Raw genomic sequence first — 21418 nt, forward strand, 5'->3', positions numbered from 1 at the left:
AAAGAATGATACAGCATTGAGGATACGACGTAACTGGTTAGAACCAATTAGGCCCAAGATGGCAGAAGACTCAACTTCCAGTAGACCTTGAGTCTCATTATACGCTCATTGGAATACATTAGTATGCTAAACGACGCATCCACAGGTGCCCTGACAGTTCCAAGGCTAACCATAAAAGGCCAAAAAGTGGGCAGTGGCCAATTCCTGGAAACCCTTGCCCCGTCCCTGAAATAGTCGGAATAATCCCCCCACTCATTAGCCTATGAAATTACCCAGCCCACAAAAACGAATCACCCTGTATTTTGGGGCCTCTTGCCTTCTGAGATGGCCCACACTCTGTGGAGTGTGTTCCTCCCAAAGCCGTTCTCACCTATGAGCCGCATTCTGTCTCTGGAATGTGTATCTCTCTAAATAAATCCATTCCTTACTTATCACTTTGTTTCTTACTGACTTGTTTCTGCAACAAGACATAAAGAACCTGAGCTTCATTAAGTCCTGAGATCAGGTGTGTAATTTCAATTAACAGACAGTGGGTTCAAGTCCCAATCTGAGTTGCGTGGTTTCACCTGCTCTATTCCTTGCCCCTGTGCCCAAACCTCAGATTCTTCCACTGGGACAAGATGGCGCAGGGTAGAAGGCTTGAGCCCACCTCTCACGAGCGCACCAAAATCACAACTGCTGAACGACCATCGATTAAAAAGACTGGAACCTACCAGAAAAGATACTCTACATCCAAAGACATAAAGAAGAAACCCAATGAGACGGCAGGAGGAGTGCACTCACAATAAAATCAAACCCCATCCCCCCAGGTGGGCGACCGCAACCTAGAGAACAATTATTTGCAGAAGTTCTCCCACAAGAGAGTTCTGAGCCCCACATCAGGTTCCCCAGCCTGGGGGTCTGGCCTCAGGAGGAGGAGCCCCCAGAGCATTCGGCTTTGAAGGCCAACGGGGCCTGAGCACAGGAGCACCCCAGGACTGGGGGAAACAGAGACTCCACTCTTGGAGGGCGCACACAAGTTCTTGGGCACGCTGAGACCCACGGCAAAAGCACTGACCGCATATAAACCTGGGCCAGACCTACCTTCTGGTCTTGGAGGGTCTTCTGGAGAGGCAGGGGTCTCCTGGGGCTCACTGTGGGGACAAAGACACTGGCGGCAGAGGTACTGGGTAATAATCATCAGCATGAGCTTCCCTGGAGGCCGCCACTTGGGGGCCAGAAGCCGGCCCCAGCCAACACCCGCTGTAGGCTCCAGTGCTGGGAAACCTCAGGCCAAACCACCAAAAGGGTGGGAACACGACCGCACCCTTCGGCAGACAGGATGCCTAAAGACTTCCCGAGACAGCCCTCTAGACACGCCCCTTGACACGGCCCTCCACGCCAGAGAGCCAAGATGCAGCTCCACCCACCAGTGGGCAGGCACTGGCCGCTCCCACCAGGAAGCCTGCACAGGCTTCCAGCTTTCCCCACCAGGGGGCAGAAACCAGAAGGAAGAAAACTATTCAGTACAATCCGGCAGCCGGAGGAAGCGGGTCCACAAACGCAGACCAGAACCTACCCTGGGACCAGCTGGATCCTGGCCATCCCCTACAGAGGCCACTTCTCCACCGTGAAGAAACATGACTAACCTTCCACATACATAAAAATACAGATAGAAATTTAGAAAAAAGTGAGACAGAAGAAAAATATGTTCCAGACAAAAGAACAAGATGAAAATATTCTGTTTCGGGGGGCTTCCATTGTTTCAGTAGAGACCTTAGCTCTCATGCACTGTTGATCCTAAAAGGTGATTTGTTTTCCCAATCACATTTAATATTTTCTGTTTCATTTAGTCTTCAGCAGTTTTTCACTGCCTTGTATCTATAATATGTGCTTTCATTGAATTTTATCCTGCTTGGGGTTAGCAGAGATTCTTGAAACTATGGCTTGATGTCTTTAATCAACTTTGATAAATTCTCTGTCATTCTCTCTTTAAATATTGTTTCTGCCCCTATTTTCTCCTTTCTGCCCTTTTGTGCATTGAATTACATGAATGTTAGACTATATGCCATGCCCTATATGTCTCTTATTCCACTTTTATGCTTTATTTTTCTATGCTCTGAATGGATGCTTTCTATTAAAATTCCTTCCAGTTCACTAATTGCGAATATATTCACCCTACCCTCTTGGCAGGTAGCTAGAGCAGGGGCATAATACCTCAATCCAGTGAGGGGATTTACTTCTGTGAGGCTCAGTTTTAGACTTTGTAAGGCTTGGTCTAGCTTTGATTCAGTGCTACTTTTATCTTGTAGTTCTTGAAGAGTCCTTGGGTATTTTCCATGATTCCTCACCCTTAGAGGGTCTTGAACTTCAATTTGTTATCTCTTTTGTAATGTTAGATGGCTGAAAGTGCCACTTAGCTTTTCAGCTACATTCTGCTATGTTCCTTAAGCCCTCTCTCTATCCCCACCCCCCAACAAGCTTTTAAAAAAATGGTAAATGGCTCAAGGGAATAAATATGTCAGACTCACATTCCTGCATCTTGACCTCTCAAGTTCTTGTAACCTTAGAATCTCCCCAGTGTTTTCAAATAGATTATATTTTAAAATTTTATCCAACTTTTCCTACCATTCTTGGTGAGAGTATTGAGCTGTCACAAGCCATCGAAATAGCCATAATACCATATTTTTTTATCATCTAAAAAATAGATGTTCACGAAAATCTTCAGTAAAAAAAATCCATACCAATGTAAACTGGAAGAATGAAAAGACTCAGCAAAGCAAAAGGATAATCTGGTCTCTAATGTATATCGAGACGGCATAGCCTCCTATGAATGAGACATTTCTCCTAGTTCCAAAGGAACAGCTGTAAATTGAGCAGGGTCCCACAGTAGACCTGGGAGAAACCAAGCAGAATATCCTATGTTAAAAAACAACTTCAAAGTGTCCTGCATAGAAGAGATGTGAGATCAAGACCTCTCTGGGAATTCCCTGGAGGTCCAGTTGGTTAGGACTCCGCACTTTCACTGCCAAGAGCGTGGGTTCGATCCCTGGTCAGGGAACTAAGATCCTGCAAGACACGTGGCACGGCCAGAAAGAAAAAGAAAGACCTCTCTTTGGTTACCGTATCACTCACACACACACACACACACACACACACACACTATATACTGAGGCTCTGACCTCTGAAGGAGTGGAAAAAGTAGATGTTTGGCATAAATAATTAATTAATTAAATGTGTGATTCTTTCTTGATGTCTGACTTGTCTGGCAAGAGTATGATCTCCCTGAGGGCCGGGAAAAGGTTGCCTTTTGCACCCTTCTAATCTGATTATTTCAGTGCTTAGCATACAGCATGCATTCAGTAAATTTTAGCTATTTTTTTGGAAACAAAGGAAAGAAGAGAAGAGGCACCTTTAAGAGAAAGTGTCCCTTAGAGAAGCAGCAATAAAAACAAATCACAATTATCAAAGATTCTTGAAGCTCAATGTGCTTGACTTGTGTGTCACTGTCAGAGTGCCCTGGAGTAGGAATCAAGCATTTCTGAAACTTAGCAGTTTGTTCATTCTCTGTTCTCTACCTTCCATATTCCTCTGTCCCAGTGGAAAGAGGAAGGTTAATCTTCTCATATTAGAGGCTCCTGGCCTCATTGAGTTTCATGTGGTATTGAGCGGGTTGTTAAAAGAAAAATCCAAAGAGAGACCAAGGTAATGGTTTATGTGAAGTAACTGTAATATTCAAATTAAAGCTATAAGTCAACTATGCAAATAAGCCTATGCCCAGGGCAGAAATGCAATCAAACAGCCTGCAGAAGGAAACTTAATAAGCACTGCATCTTCTTCTATTACCTCGTGAGTAAGTTTCCTGAGAGTTCAGGTCTTGTGGGGACACTGAGAGTGTAGCTTCAGGCATTCCGGTAGTTCTCACAGCAACTGTACTGGGACCTGGCAGCATTCTAAAGCTCCAGGAAGGGTTGAGCAGTTTGCATCTGTGTCTCCATCAGAAGGCATTAAATATGCATCTGATCAAGAGAGTAGTTAGGAATAGGAAGCGCCTATGGGGGAAATTGCTTGAAATGATAGCTATATGTACATGCTTTCCCTCGGAAATGGCTTTGGGACTAAAATTCTCACAGGAGAGTTGGTTAGAGAATGGGAGATTATCCAAAGGAGACTGGTTGTCGACAGTTTTGGGGAGGGGTAGACCAAAAGTCATGGTTAGTCACCAAAGATAGGACCCAGTCTTACCCATGGAATTTAATTTGTGCCATTTGCTGGTGGCCATAGAATCATAGAAGCCAAGTGACCATCCATCCAAGTTTGCCCAAGAGAGTTCCATTTTAAAACTATTGTTCCAGCATAATTGTTACTATTACCCCCTTTCGCTCTTAAGCATGTCCTGGTTAGAATGATAAATTATATGATCAACCTACAAAGCAAGGATCTTCAAAATCATTCACCTTTCAGATAAGTGCTCAGTCCAATAGCATAGGAAGTCACACATCTCATAGCCCAGATTTACGTTCATTAGTGATGAGGCTGGTAAATTTTCTGTCTCTAGAATTTTTCAGGCACAAGCTAGATAAGGAGATGAGGTAAAGGAGATTCAGATGGCAAAAAGGAGGCTGAGACAATGACTACGGTGTTCTCTCTTTCCCTGAGATTCAGCAAGAATCAGAGGTTCAGCAAGAAACAGATCCAAAGGGGAAATCGTTTCTCAAGTTTCTGCAAGGAGATGGCAGCTGAGGAAGGGTTCTGAGTCCAAGTTCCTCACTTTCTTTATTAGATCCCGATCAGGGGAGAAGAAGTGAGACAGAGGTAAAAAATGTCAGGGTGGTTATAGGTACTACATGCCCCACCCTGCCCCCCAATTGAAACCTGGACTCAGGCTCCTGTTTGGATTCAAGGACAGCAAATTCTTGCTAGATGTGTCAGCACCTAAGTGTTTTTCTCAGCCAGGATAGGGTAGCTTTTGCTGGAGTATGAAAATTTTAGTGGCTTAAAACAATAAAGTTTTTTTCTCTGCCACACTTTCCATCATTTGTTGGCTGGGTGCTCTCACTCAAGTCATAGTTACTCTAGAACTCCATATTCCCATGGTCACTGAAGCAGGGAAAAGGGGAGGTAGCGACTCACCCCCTAGCTCTGAACGTTTCTGCCTCTTCTGACACTCATTACTTCTACTCACATTTCATTGGCCACAGAAAATCACGTTCACATGGCCACACCTAATTTCTTACGGATACACCGAATTTCTTATCTTGTTCATGGAAGGCAGGGAACAGGAACTATTTGGAGAATAGCACCAAGAGCACAGGATTATGGGAGAGAGTCCATAGCCAGCATGTCCAAGTGCCTGGTACACAGCAGAAGCCACGCATACGCCAGCTCCCTCCCGAGAAACATCGCCATCCTTTGGAACCCTTCCCTCCCAGCTCCTCTCTTTTCAAGGAGACACCAGCATTGGAGCCTGTTTAGCCTGGGGACTCAGGAGGGGAAGAAACCTGGACAGTACTCCTCAAGCAGATGAAGAGTTATTACATGCATCATAGGCAAGGACTTACTTGCTATATTCTGGCCCCGGCACATCAAAACTTCAGCAGCGGCAGAAGCGGCAGCAGCAACAGAACCAGTATTTATGGACATGGCGCTTATTATGCGCCAGGCGCTGTTTAAAGGGCTTCACTATGCATTTACGCCTCACAACATTTATCTGAGATAGTTACAATCAGTGTTCTCTTTTTACAGATGAGAAAACTGAGGCAAATGAGGCAAAGTAACATCTCCAAGGTCAATGGTTATTAAGTGTCTAAGCTGGGATAGAAGACCAGGCAGAGTGCTCCAGATCCCGTGATCCTTTACCTGTGTGCTAGACTGACTGCTTGGCAAATCAAGACATATGTCTCTCTTTTTTTTGTTTTTTTTTATGTTTACCAGTTTATTAAAAGATATGATAAAGGATATAGATGAACAGCCGAATAAAGAGATACACAAAGCAAGGTCTGGGAGAGTCCTGAGGGCAGGACCTTCCGTCTCCGTAGAGTTGGGGTATGTCACTCTCTTGGAAGACACCTCTCTTGATGTCATTAGATGCTACTGGATAACCATAGAGGCTATCGGGTAACAATAGCATCTAATGGCATGGCATGTACTAAAATGGTGTTTCCCAGGCAATGGAACTCCTGGGGGCACATGAAATGATTTATTGATACTTTAAGAGCATTAAATCGCACTGAATCACATGGTGATAAGTGCATTTCCTTTTCACTGCTTTGTTCTTTGTTTCCCAATCCTTCTAATTATGTCAAAAAGCAAACTAAGATGTCAAGGAGGTACTGGCACTAACCATCACTTATTAATCTCACTTTGGAGGAAAACAACGAAGGCCTCCCTCGGGCGCAGTCTTTTGCCGGCAACAGTGTCTGCCTAGAATTAAAAAACATTGTTTTGTTTGCATGGCATGTATTGTTATTGTTACTTTCTATTATTGGAAAGTGATGCTAGATTTCCACTGTTTCATTTTAAAATACATTTGTTCAAGTAAAAAAAGTGAGTTGATATGGTAAAGTAGAAAATAAATAGCATGGGTGGTAATCAGACGGGCCCCGGATGGTGCAAGCGGCGGGTCAAAGACTAGAATTTGGGAAACAATATTCTGTACAGAGAGGTTTTCAGGGTAGCAAGTTGGACTTATGTAGACGATAAATTCTTTTCCTTAAAGAATTAAGGGGGACACATGGCCTGAGATGGTAGCTAGCTGTGTGACCCCGGGCAAATTTCCTACCATCGCAGAACCCCCAGGCTACCATCTACAAGCTGGGAGAAATAAAACTTAGCTCTCAGGGTTCTTGAGATTATTAAGGCATATCATGGGGAAAATATTGCCTGGCTCACCTTGCTAGGTGTTGTGAAGATAAAGCATTCATTCCATTTTAAGAAACCTACCGCATGCTGGGCAATTAGAAGACAACCTCAGCTTTTGCCCTTGCAGAGCTGGGTCCTGTGGGAATTTACACAAAGAATAGCAACCAGAGAAAAAAAACCATGGAACGGCCATTTATCAAGGATTCACCAGAGGCCAGGTGTTGAGCTAAGAGTCACATGTGTATTTTCCTATTTCATCCTAACAATAGTTCTGCGAGGAAGAAGGTAATTGTCATCATTCCCATTATAGATGGGAATCCGGAGACTCAGAGGGATAAGGAGCTTACAAAAGGTTGTGAAACCGGTGAATGGTAGAGCCGGGATTCAAACTCACAAGTGTTTTCTTCTTAAAAGAGATGTCATCCAGGAAACTAGAGGTGGGATGGATTTTAGCAAGGAAGATGGAGCTGCAATAAAAGCACGTAGCAGTCAGTCCGGCATGCACGCAAGCGCTTTGTGGATTGTACAGCATTAACACAGGAAACGTGTTGGTACTCATTATTCCTACTGAATTATTTTTAGAGTCAAATCTTCCCCAAGGGACATTTGAAGTTCTCCAAGTGCCTGGGGAAGTGTGGGGGGGGACTTCCTTTATTAGAGCATTGTTCCTCCATGCTTCCCAAGATTTCTCGCACACAGGAATCACCCCAGGGATCTTATTAAATGCAAATTCTAAGCCTGGCAACCCAATCCAAAAATGGGCAGAAGACCTAAGTAGACATTTCTCCAAAGAAGATATACAGACTGCCAACAAACACATGAAAAAATGCTCGACATCATTAATCATTAGAGAAATGCCAATCAAAACTACAATGAGATATCATCTCACACCAGTCAGAATGGCCATCATCAAAAAATCTAGAAACAATAAATGCTGGAGAGGGTGTGGAGAAAAGGAACACTCTTGTACTGCTGGTGGGAATGTGAATTGGTACAGCCACTATGGAGAACAGTATGGAGGTTCCTTAAAAAACTACAAATAGAACTACCATATGACCCAGCAATCCCACTACTGGGCATATACCCTGAGATAACCATAATTCAAAAAGAGTCATGTACCAAAATGTTCATTGCAGCTCTACTTACAATAGCCTGGAGATGGAAACAACCTAAGTGTCCATCATCGGATGAATGGATAAAGAAGATGTGGCACATATACACAATGGAATATTACTCAGCCATAAAAAGAAACAAAATTGAGCTATTTGTAATGAGGTGGATGGACCTAGAGTCTGTCATACAGAGCGAAGTAAGTCAGAAAGAGAAAGACAAATACCGTATGCTAACACATATATATAGAATTTAAGAAAAAAAAATGTCATGAAGAACCTAGGGGTAAGACAGGAATAAAGACACAGACCTACTAGAGAACGGACTTGAGGATATGGGGAGGGGGAAGGGTAAGCTGTGACAAAGCGAGAGAGAGGCATGGACATATATACACTACCAAACATAAAATAGATAGCTAGTGGGAAGCAGCCGCATAGCACAGGGAGATCAGCTCGGTGCTTTGTGACCACCTAGAGGGGTGGGATAGGGAGGGTGGGAGGGAGGGAGATGCAAGAGGGAAGAGATATGGGAACATATGTATATGTATAATTGATTTACTTTGTTATAAAGCAGAAACTAACACACCATTGTAGAGCAATTATACTCCAATAAAGATGTAAAAAAAAAAAAAAAATTCTAAGCCTGGAGTGGGACCTTAGTTTCTGCATTTCTAATAAGCCCCCACGGTCTACAGACCACAGTTTTTCTAGCAAGGTATTAAAGCCCTCAGAGCCCACGGGGTGGTGATCTTTCCCCCACCCTCCCTTGCAAAGTGCCCTCCTAGGCTCTAAATCAAGGTGCAGCCCATGCAACAGGGTGGGCAGTCTCCCTGCCTCAGTGGAAATGGGCAGGACCAAGTAGGGTTGGATGCACTGCGTGGCAGCTTCAGCTCAGCTTGGAAAGGCAGGCGGGGGCCTGCTGGCTCATCAATCCCCACCAGCAATTAGCCAGAGGGAAGCTGGCCCGAGGAGCCATTCGCATTTACAGGTCGCTCCCATAGCCCTGCCCACACTCACTCAAGGGCACCACAACGTGTGTATTATTGAGGGTAATGAAAAAGCCTATAAAATGAGCAGTTAAATGGCGCTTACTCAGGGAGTGGGAGCTCATCTGGGGATGGGAGTCTCCCTTTCGCATGGGAGTGGCCTTTTGGCATTAGTTCTTCGGTTGTTTTCCCGTCTAGCTGTCCGGGTGCTGGGCTGGTGCATAGTAAGCAGGTAAGGGGCATCGGACTCTTCTTGGGGGTCACCTACCTTCATCCTCACTCCTACCCAGATGGATAGATGAGGCTGCTGAACCTCAGACAAGTTAAGCAAGTGATAACTCAGATTCAACCACAGACCTGCAGACTCCAAATTCCAGTCTGGAAATGGCCTGGGGAGTTGGGGGAGGGGAGATATCTGTGAACTACCTGAAATTGTATGCAAAGCTGTGTGTGGGTGTGTGCATACAGCCTTTTTGTGTGTGGAGAGAATAGCTATATTTCATCAGATTCTCAAAGGCACCTGTGATTCTCCCAGAAGGTAACAGCTCTCCGTCTAGATGGTTCACCTGAAAAAGAAGTCTGGTACAGTGGTTCTCAGTCTTTTTTAGCAAGAGGGCCTGGGTTTTAATGTCGGAATTTTCAACCACCTTCGGGAGATAGTTGGGATTTCAGAGTCTATTACTTGAAAAACCCACAACAAAAGGAGCTCTGAATTCAGGCCTGTTTTCAAGTGAATCTGTATTTTAATCATTATACAGTCTTCCCTCAGTATCCATGGGGGACTGATTCCAGGACCCAGCTCAGATACCAAAATCCGCCGATGCTCAAGTCCCTCATATAAAATGGTCTAGCATTTGCGTAGAACCTATCCTATACTTTATCTCTTGATTCCTTATAATAACAAATACAATGGAAATGCTAGGTAAACAATTGTAAATACAATGTAAATACTATGTAAATAGTTGCCAATGTGCGGTAAATTCAAGTTTAGCTTTTTGGAACTTTCTGGACTTTTGTTAGTTAATATTTTCAATCCACAGTTGATTGAATCCGTGGATTCGGAACCCTGCGGATATGGAAGGCCAGCTGTACCAGCATCAGCATACAGTCAGTGAACAGGAGTCAGTGAATGTGACAAATATTGTTTCTTTCCTTCACCCTCTATTCCCAACCAGTATGTGGCAGGAATGAGTCTAAATGACAGAGATCCCTCCCCCTAATCCAACTTATGCCACAGTGTCATATACCTACAACAAGCACAAGAGGACAGTTCCTGTCTTCATCACAAGAAGCAGTTCAGGACAGTCATTAAGAGCCCCAGCTGTGTTTGGGGGCAAAATGCAGTTGTAATACCATTGGCCAGTCACCCCAGTTTACCAATCTATGGAATGGGGATAAGAATAATATCTACCTCATAAGGAGTATTGTAAGGATTAAAGAGATGTTGTACATAAAGCATTGCTACCATTAATTTAGCACTTGCAAGGTGCTGGCCACCTTACGTTATCTCATTTAATGGTGAGGTTTTGAATGTTTAAGTAGCTTGTTCAAAGTCCCCGGAAGTGCTGTGATTTGAATTAGGTCTGTCCAGAATCTAAATCCATAGGCGATATGCTTTCTACTCTCTCAACCGTCTCTCTATGCCCTGAATGCCATCACAGAGCCAGGCACACATAGGCACTTAATAGATATTTGTTCATTTAAGTGGGTCTAGGTTCTAACCCAATATACACGTTTGAAAATGAAACACCAAGAATCAGCTGGAGGGCTTCTCTGAACATTGGCTTGAGGTGCATACACCGTGGGCTGCTGAGAAACAGTGTACTGTTTTTAAAACAAGGTGTTGACAGGCGTTGTAGAAAAGAGTCTGGGGATGGCATTCGATAACGCAGACCCTAGACTTGACTGGATGACATGGCCATGATTTCACCTCTCTGAGCTCAGCTGCAGTATGAGAGTATCAACAGCTGCCTTGCCTGCCTTCTGGAGCTGGTTATAAGGAGTGAGTGAGATCACTTACATGCAATTGTCTGACACTGTAGGCAAGGTTTTCTCATTACAGGCATTACAACCATAGTGACAGGTAGAAAAGTCCCAAGAGAACTCCAACATAATTCTGCTTGGAGGAAATATTACATTGAAGAGCAGGGGGCAAGAAGGAGCCAGGGCTATGGAAAGACTTTCTTGTCTTAATGGAAACCTAAAAGCAACTGATTTTGGGTCTTAAGGCTACTATGGAAGAAAAAAAAGTGGCTGAAATTCATGGCCTTCCCAAATTCATCTTGTAGAAAGAGTTAAAAGTGATTTAAATAAGATATTTACCAACAATCAACTTTACCAACAGACTGACCTAGTTTTCCTTAAAACATTGGTAGCCTAGCAGCTGGGGGACAGGAGGAATTTCATTACATAAACACAGAAGGCTGGTCAAAGGATCTGTAAATGCCAGGAAGCCTCTATTCAAAAAGCTCTGAATTGGATTTGTACAGTTCAAGAGGTGGCAGAGATCAGGAAATGATTTCCAACAGAAAACAGCACAGAGTCTGCCTTTCAAGCTGACGGAGCAAAGCTCTCCAGAAATGTCCGTGACAGCTGGGCAGTTGTTCCCAGAGAGAAGGAGCAAGGAGGCTGAACCCAGGCCAGGGTCAGCCTCCCGGCACACCCACGTGTGCCCCCAGGTTTGGCCGGGCCACCAGCTTTAGTAATCAGGCTGCAAAGACTGCAAGCAGACCCTCCCTTGGGAAGCTTCCCCAGCAGTTACAAAGCAGTGTCCTATGAGGAGCTGATGGAATAAACCACTGACTTTACTGGTAATTCCTTTTTCAAGCCATGCTTAGGCATCAGAGCAAGCAGATCTGTATCCGATTCATCCTCCTGTTTTCCAAGCGGAGCTCTCGTTGGAATTAAAGAAGCTACAATTAAAGTACCTTATTTGGGCGTGCTGTAATTAGTCGCCAATTCAGCATGCCATCAAATGTAATCCGAATATAAACACCAAGGCTGCAGGTGCCAATCTCCTGGTGAGTTCTGGAAACTAGTGAGCTCAACCTGCCTTTCTCGTAAGACCTTATCACCCCCCCCTCACCTGGGTTGGGGGGGACCGGTGAGAATGAGCCCCCAGGCAGTCTGTCTTTCTAAACATTTCTAAGACCTGTGAGTTGGACTTCCAGGGAGCAGAGTTATCTCATTACCACGTAGAGAAGCTTGGGTTGAAGGCAGTTGTTCAGTCTACACTTCAAAGGGAACGGTGTGGCTTTGTGATCAAACACAAGCTTTGGGGCCACTATTTATCCATTCAACAAATATTTACTGAGTCCCTGCTGTGTGCAAGACCTCGGGGATTCAATAAGGAATAAGACAGGATGATCTGCTGGAAACTCCGTGAGAGCAAAACCACGCACTGAGGCTGTGACCTTGGCTAAATGAGTTGACCTCTCTGAGGCTTAGTTTGCTTATTAATGAAGTGGGGATAATAACATTCATCTCACAGTGTTGTAGTGAAGACTGAAAGTGAGAAAAGATGTAAACATCTAGTACTTTGCCCAGCACAGAGCCGAGCTGGGACTGGAAGGTCAGTCTCCGGGTGAGTCCAGCCCCTGACTCTAATGCGCTTCCACTAGCTGCTCCGCTGCACCTCTGAGCAGGGCTCAGATGGAAGGAGGACCTGGAAGTATGAGCCAGAGTCATGTGACTGCTTTCCTCCACTTGGAGCTTGGGTTTTCCTATCGCCACTAGAAGGGTGTGAGTTAGCCATACAGGTTCAGAGATTGTCTGCTTTGCACTGGGAAAGCCTCCACCTAACATTATTTATGCGCACGGCTATGCTCTGCTGGATCCTTAGCTCCAGAAACCCCCCTCCCCCTCCTGCTTCTCATTAATCAGGTCATCTCCCAGTTCCCCATAGAATTTTGCCTAATGTCCTGGGCTGTAGGGAACGGAGCCTGGCCACAGTAATAAGTGGGCATATTCAGCCAGCCTGAGGCAGGCGCCTCTACATGTATTCTCATGGCACCTGGGTAGCTTTTCCTTTCAGGTGTGTCTGGTCTCCTCCCTGCCCCTGATACTCAGCCCACTCACTCAGTCATCCACATGGAGATTAACTGCGGCTCAGGACTGCTTTCACATACATTATTTCCTCAACGCATGGCATCAATTGTCAATTGTTTAAACTAAAAAACTCAGATTTCATCCTTGATCTCTCTGCTTTCAACCATCACATCCAATCCATCAGCATGTCCTGGGCACTTGATCTTCCAAACGTGATCTGTCCATTTTTTTCCATCTTCACAACCACAACCAAGTCGCCACCATGCAATCACCTTCCTCTGCTGCTTATGATCTGTTCTTCACACAGTGGCCAGAGAGATCTTTTTAAAAATGCAAATCAGATCAGGTTACGCTCCTAGTCAAGACACTGCAACAGCTACCATCACACTTAGAATCTAGTCCAAACCCCTTGCTCTGACCTCATGCCCTAAAGCCCTGCCCTGCCCTTCTGCTGCACCCTGCCGCCCCCTAAGGCTTCGGCAGCCCCAGGGTCTTTGCATTAGCTGTTGACTGCCTAGCACTTACTCCACAGACCTTGACCTGGATGGAAGCTTTCTTAATGTTGACTCTTCAGAAAAGCCTTTCTTGACCTCCCAGCCATTCGCTATCACATCAGCCTTTTAATTTTTGTATCCCACCAATGCCTGATAACTTCCTGTTTTTTTTAGTCTGTCTCTCCTGCCTAGAATGTAAGCTCTCTGAAGGAGGTATCTTCTCTTTGTATTTCGCTTCATCGAACAGAGCCTGGCATATAGTAGACACTCAGTGTACTTGTTGAGTGAATGAATACTCATAACAATTATCTGTAAAATGAGGATAAACCCACCTGCGAAAGGTCAGGTGACTTGTATGACGCAGCCAATATGCTGCAGAGCCTCAACTCAAACCTAAGTCTCTGTTACTCTAAAGCTAATGTTTTTTCTACCGTCATAGGCTTCTGATTCGTTTCTCTTTTCCTCCCTCTGCCCACAGCAGCTAATGCAGTGTTACCTGACATTTCATATTTGTGATAAATGCCTGAACATGACCTCAAGTCTTTGCCTCTTTTTTCTGCATTGGCCTATGGCTCACACCCTAAATGTTTGCATTTTTAGCCCGTGCTGCTTTTCTAAATCAACAGTGAACACTTATTCAAAGCAGACCCAGCCAGCATCCTTTACTTTTTACAAGAGATGCCCACCACTCATCAAGCATCTGGCATTTCCGTCCACCATCCCTGCAGAAAAGAGGTGTCCACCACACTGCAGATCAGAACGGGAATGGGGAGTTTCTCTCCATGAGGAAGATTCAACCAAGATTGCCACCCTGCGGCCGGTTGACCAAGCTTTCCAGAATGGAGGTACCATAAGAGCTTCAAAATCCAAGACTGGGGCTGGGGGCAGGAAAAGGGGAGTGATTTGGGGTGAGAGCGTGGTGCCACTTGCACAGAGAACTCGTAAAGGGGGGAAGGGCACGCTTGCGGGGAGTGCCGGGTGGTTCTGTAGTGCAGGCGTGAGTGTGTGATTTGGGACAATCGGCCCCTGTCCACGTACCTGTAATCACCTTTTTAAAGTAGAAATGAACAGCAGTGAACTGGGAGTTAGAACACTTACCTTTGAGCACTGTCTGTGATCTACGTACTGCAAGGCCTTGGGCAAGTCTCGTGACTTTCCTGTCCCTCAGAATCCTCATCTCATGTGGTTATGGGTCAGCACCCCACCCCGGCTCACCCCAGAGCTTTTGTGGGGACCACACACCAGATGATCGATGGAACAGGATCTGTGCAAGAGAAAGCAGTTATCATTGCAGTTCTTAGAACAAAGGATCCCACACATTGCGATTCAACCCACAGGATATAGAGTAGGGGCAGGCAGGGGTGGGGACTTCGGATTTTCAACCCCATTTCGCTATCTACGAATCACTGATCCCACCCCTTCTAAAGGGCTGGGGTCCCACCTTCTGCCCCACCCACTCCACAGACTTCCCTCAGACTCTTCATTCATCCAAATCTGGCCAAGAACAGCACTGCTGCCCTGGGGAGAAGACCTCCTTAGGTTGCTGAAATCACGGTGGCCCCTGAGGGAAAGAAATCCAGCCACTGACTCAATCCAATAGGGGAGCAAAGAAAATGGCTCTTCTGCAAAAAGGGGTTTACCCAGAGAGGCCACACCAAATCAAGGAGATTTCCCTCAGTGACCAAAAAGCTAACCCATCCCACATGAGACCAAGGCTGACATCTGTGGAGGCAAATGGGAAAGGGCTACAATCATCACAGATCTCATCGCCTTAGGAGTTGGGCTAATGATGGACATAAATCCAGCCTCACATCTGGGTGATTTTCTCAGCACCATACTTCGCAGCCCTAAAATCATTTGGTTGAGAAAGGGCAGGGGATTACATTATTCACATGTGTATAAAACTAGTAAGAGTACCACTTCTGCCCTAACATGTTTAAACTTCTGTGGGAGGTCTGGGCATCCAGCCCTTTGGACCACCTGCATCTGAGTTTGTGAAGTCATTTGAGCAACTGGTCTTCACGGGGCCAACACCATATTCTCTGCAAAGAAATACCCAGCCCCTCTGCAAAGAAAACACCTAGCGAAGGGCTGTTGAAGCACTGTTTTATGTCAGTCTCAGCCTATTGATAGTGACGCTATTGGCTAGAAATGACTGTGGGCACTCACCTGGGCCCCATACGACCTGTGAGAGCCCCCAAAGGCACTTCCCCAACCAGAGCCAGTGTTGTGGCTGGACCAACCCTTGTGGCTCTTACTATGATAGCAAGATACACCGCAGCAACAACCATCAGGAAGCTTTGAAAAGACAAGGTTAACTACTCACAAGTCCTGGAAGGTACAGGACACACCCAAGGCCACACAGTGAGGTCGAGGGTAGAGAGAAAAAGAGTGTGGACCTTGGGTCCTGCCTTTATTGGGGTCGAGGCTGGGGTGCCTAAGGTTTCGCGGGTTCACTATTTAGTGGTGAATTTAAAACATAAGATTGGGAATTGAAGCACAGGAAGAGAAAAGCGGGCAGTCAGAAGGTCACTTATCTAGGTCAGCCAGGTCTCTCTAAAAGGAGAACTTCACAGACAGGGCGGCTTGGCTTTTTATCTAGTTGTGTAGGTGGCAATGTGTTTTTTTCCAAACAGATGTCTTTGAAGTGGTTGCTTGGCAATCAAAAGCTTGATATCATGTGCTTATATTACAATCAAAAAAGCTAATTGTCAGGTGTTTACACTACAAGCGCACTATATTCGATGCAATTCAAATTGTATTTATTGAGCACCTGGTAGATGCAGGCTTGATGCTGGGAGGATGATCTTACAGATCTAAGGTCAAGCCTTGGTTCTGTTGCTTATTACCATGGGATCATGATAACGTGTGACTTAACTTCTCCAAGCCTCAGTTTCTTCATCTGTAAACTGAAGAAAATGATAAAGTTTAATTCATAGGGTTTAGATGGTGTTCCAAGAAAAATGCATATGAGTGATTTTAAATAAAAAGTGCTATTAGTTTGTTAAATAACTCTATAGATGTCATCAGCAGGAGCAGGAAGTGTTTATTAATGGGGAGAAGACAGTCTCTTCCTCGGCTGGCTGGAATGAAAGAGTGTCTTGAGAAACCTCCATGATTTTAGTAAAATGAAATGCTTCCAATTTCATTCTTTTACGTGTAGTTGTCCAGTTTTCCCAGCACCACTTATTGAAGAGACTGTCTTTTTTCCACTGTCTATTCTTGCCTCCTTTGTCATAGATTAATAGACCATAAGTGTGTGGGTTTATTTCTGAGCTATTCTGTTCCATTTATCTATGTGTCTGTTTTAGTGCCAGCATCATATTGTTTTGATTACTGTAGCTTTGTAGTGTAATCTGAAGTCAGGAGCCTGATTCCTCCAGCTCTGTTTTTCTTCCTCAAGATTGTTTTGGCTATTTGGGGTCTTTTGTGTTTCCATACAAATTCTAAAATTATTTGTTCTAGTTCTGTGAAAAATGCCATGGTATTTTGATAGGGATTGCATTGAATCTATAAATTGCCTTGGGTAATATGGTCATTTTAACAATATTAATTCTTCCAATCCAAGAATACAGTATAATTTTCCATCTGTTTGTGTCATCTTCAATTTCTTTCATCAGCGTCTTACAGTTTTCCAATTATAGGTCTTTTACCTCCTTAGGCAGGTTAATTCCTAAAACATTTTCTAACACCATATTCAAAAATAAATTCAAAATGGATTAAAGACCTAAATCTAAGCCCCCAAACCATAAAACCTCTAGAAGAAAACACAGGCAGAACACTCTTTGACATAAATCGTAGCAATATTTTTTTTTGGATCTGTCTCCTAAGGCAAAGGAAACAAAAGCAAAAATAAGCAAATGGGATCTAATTAAACTTAAAAGCTTTTGCACAGCAAAGAAAACCACTGACAAAACAAAAAGACCACCTACTGAATGGGAGAAAATATTTGCTAATGACATGACTGATAAGGGGTTAATATCCAAAATATATAAACAGCTCATACAACTCAACATCCAAAAAACGAACAACCAGATTAAAAAATGGGCAGAAGACCTGAATAGACTTTTTTCTGAAGAAGACATACAAATGACCTACAGGCATAGAAAAAAGTTCAACATCCCTAATCATTAGAGAAATGCAAATCAAAAACACAATGAGATATCACCTCACATTTGTCAGAATGGCTATCATCAAAAAGATCACAAATGTTGGTGAGAATGTGAAGGAAAAGGAACACTTGTACATTGTTGGCTTCAGTAGTTGTGGTGTGAGGGCTCTAGAGTGCAGGCTCAGTAGTTGTGGGCATGGGCTTAGTTGCTCCGCGGCATATGGTATCTTCCTGGACGAAGGCTCGAACCCGTGTCCCCTGCATTAGCAGGTGGATTCTTAACCACTGCGCCACTGTAGAAAACAGTATGGAGGGTCCTCAAAAAACTAAAAATAGAACCACCAAAAGATCTAGCAATACCACTCCTGGGTATATATCCAAAGAAAATGAAAATACTATTTTAAAAGATACATGCACCCTGATATTCATAGGAGCATTATTTACAATAGCCAAGATATGGAAGTGTCCAGCAGCAGATGAATGGATAAAGAGGATGTGATATATATATATATATGGACTTTAAGGGTATTATGATTAGTGAAATAAGTCAGAAATAGAAAGACAAATATTGTATGATATCATTTATATATGGAATCTAAAAAATAAAAAAAAGTAGTGAATATAACAAAAAGGAATCAGACTCACAAATATAGAGTACGAACTAGTGGTTACCAGTGGGAGAGAGGAGAAGGGAGGGGCAGGATGCGGACGGCAGATTAAGAAGTACAAACTATTATGTATAAAATAAACAAGTTATAAGGCTATATTGTACAGCACAGGAAATATAGTCAATATTTTATAATAACTATACATAGAGTTTAATGTTTAAAAATTGTGAATCACTATGTTGTACACCTAAAACTTATATAATATTGTAAATCAACTATACTAATTTTTAAAAGAAGAGTAGCATTATAGCTAAATTGTCACAGAAAGAAAGAAAGGAAGGAAGGAAGGAAGGAAGGAAGGAAGGAAAGGGAGAGAGAGAAAGAGAGAGAGAAAGAAAGAAAGAGAAAGAGAGAGAAAGAGAGAAAGAAAGAGAGAGAGAGAGAGAGAGAGAGAAAGAAAGAAAGAGAGAGAGAAAGAGAGAAAGAGAGAAAGAAAGAAAGAAAAGGAATGCTTCCAATGGTGGACTTACTAAAGTGACCTTGGGTGAGTTAGTTACCCTGTCTTCCTCAGTTTTCTTATCTGTCAAACAGTGTTGTGAAGATTAACTAAGGTAGTAATATGTAAAGTGCCTGGAGCAATGCCTGACATAAGCAAGTTCTGTATGTGTGTTTGCTATTTGTTATTATCGCATAGATTTAAAAGGCAGGCTCCTCACAACTTGAAAAGGTCTTGGACTAGAGACCTTCCCTGACCATCCTATTTCACGTTGCACTCACCCAACTACTCACTCCCTGGGTTGTCAAATAAAATAAAGATGCTCAGTTAAATTTGAATTTCAGATAAATAATGAATATTTTTAGTGCAAGCATATCCCATGCAACATTTGAGACATACTTACACTGAATAAAAAGTATTTGCTGTTTATCTGAAATTCAAATTTATCTGGGTTTCCTATATTTTTATTTGCTATATCTAACAAGCCTACCTATCCCTTATCCTGTTAAATAATTCCAGACAGTGAGAAGTGTTATAAAAGTGTCATTTTTAACTTGTTTATCCTAATGTCTTCCTCAAGGATGTAAACTCCAGGAGCGCAGGATCTTGTCTCTGTTCTATCTGTATTCCCAGGGCTCAGCAGCATACCTGGCCCATGGTAGGAACATAACACAAAGGTGTTTTTACAATGACTGAATAAAGGATCTTTGCAGGGCAAGGGAGACTCCCTTGGTAGCATCCAACATTCTGCTTTTCTGGTCTTTCTCAAACGCTACTTTAAAAAATCTTTCCAAGCAACATTCCAGTCCACGTACCTCGGTCTGAGCACTCCGTGCTCACAGCCTGGGGACCCCGATCCTTCTCAGAGCTTGGACTTCCATCTGGGCTTTGGCGCGGGGTTACGAAACACGGTCTATTTTTTCTTTCAACCGTGAAGAGTCAATTCTCTGCATTCCAATTCTGTCACAGTCTGGGCTCCACAGACTACAACAAATGGACTTGCCTTATGCTAATGGCATTTCATTTATCATTATGGTGCCGAATGAGGGGAGACCATTAACTTGAGCGTGATGTTTTATTAGTGTGTTTTTCTGAGGTCTATGACTCTGCATAACACAATGAATAAAAATGACCTAAATCGCGCTTCGTGAGACGTTTCCAGTCTACACTTGCTCAGCCGCCCGAGCCTGGTGATGCCTTTGGTAAATAGCACCAGACTTCCAGACTTCCCTTTTAAAGCATCGTTGTAGGTGCGGCTGGAATTTCATTTCATTTGATTTTTTTTGCATTTTGTAATAACTCTTGTTTCCCATAAAAATGAAAATCACTCAATTATTTTTGACTTTTAGTTTAAAACAATACAGACTTTAGGGACTTACGACCTTGGGCCTGAAATTGGCAACATTTGCCACATTGTTAAAAAGGGTGTTTCTGAATGTGGTTGAAATTGTTCATAGGCCTTTCTGATTTGGAGTGTCATATTTGCAGTGTCTGATGTACTACATTTAAACAGAAATGGCTCTCTCTTTGCTTTGGAATTGAGTGGGTGGTTATTCAAGCAGCACTATTATAGGAAAACACGGGTTTGTAAGGGACTGACATGGTGGAGGGCGGTTGCTCTGTCTTGCCTCCTGGATTTGGCATTATAAGGACCTAATTATCTAAAAGTTAGTTACTCTGCCCTCAAATTCCTGTAACACAGCGTTTAAAAGGGAAAAGAGGAACGCGAAAATAAATGGGCTTGCCCAAGTGCCACTGGACAGTTTTCAAAAGGTCTCTTCAAAAGGGACAGCTGTTGAGAACTGGGTCTCAAGCCTTCCTTTCTAGCTGGAAACCGAAGGGAACCCTGCAGCTTACACAAAGCCATATTTCAAGGATGTAAATATTGTTTCACAGACTCCAGCAGTCAGTTTCAGAATACACGAGGGCTTTTTTCCCCCTTTGAGTCAATAACTCGTCAGGGAAAAAAAAAGCAGTATGCATAAAGATGTTAGTTAACAACATCATCAATACCAGCAAGAAGAAATTGGAAGCAATCTCTACGTGCAGCATTCTGGAATTGTTAAGTAAATTATGGTGTGTGAACTATGATGAAAGATAATGCATTCATTGAAAGGATAATTAGAAAGATTCAAATACATGGAAAATCTTTAAGCTAAAGTATCAAGTGAGAGAAAAATTACCAAATAATATGGGAATTGTGATTGCAACCATATCAGTATAACTATGTAGATGAATACGAATTGAAAGAGGAGGCAAAAATGAAAATAATAGTTGCATAGAATTAGTTGGATCGAAGGTAATTAATTACCGTTTTAAAGAATAATTTTGAAAAGCTAAAAATTATTTTTTAAATAATGGTTTAAAAAAAAGCAATGGCAGAAATGTGCAATCAGTTTAAATCTTTGAATGCAGAGTCTACTTCTTAGTTCACGAAACAACAGAGCTAATTAGTGGCAGGACCTGGTTTAAAACCAGGTTTGTCCAACTGTAAAGCCCGTATTCTTTTTTTTTTTTTTTTTTTTTTTGCGGTACGCGGGCCTCTCACTGCTGTGGCCTCTCCCGTTGCGGAGCACAGGCTCCGGACGCGCAGGCCCAGCGGCCATGGCTCACGGGCCCAGCCGCTCCACGGCATGTGGGATCTTCCCAGACCGGGGCACGAACCCACGTCATCTGCATCGGCAGGCGGACTCTCAACCACTGCACCACCAGGGAAGCCCTAAAGCC

General features: G+C 43.5%; 1 long non-coding RNA gene across 1 annotated transcript in view; it reads right to left on the minus strand.

The window, feature by feature from the left end:
• LOC141276795 (uncharacterized) overlaps positions 1-1313 on the minus strand; it is a 70905-nt gene extending 69592 nt beyond the window's left edge. The window contains exon 1 of the long non-coding RNA XR_012326906.1: positions 1084-1313. This is a non-coding gene — a long non-coding RNA (uncharacterized lncRNA). The remainder of the gene's footprint in view (positions 1-1083) is intronic.
• Positions 1314-21418: the final 20105 nt, after the last annotated feature.

Source organism: Tursiops truncatus, chromosome 16, assembly GCF_011762595.2.
Source record: "Tursiops truncatus isolate mTurTru1 chromosome 16, mTurTru1.mat.Y, whole genome shotgun sequence".
In the NCBI taxonomy this organism is placed as follows: domain Eukaryota; kingdom Metazoa; phylum Chordata; class Mammalia; order Artiodactyla; family Delphinidae; genus Tursiops; species Tursiops truncatus.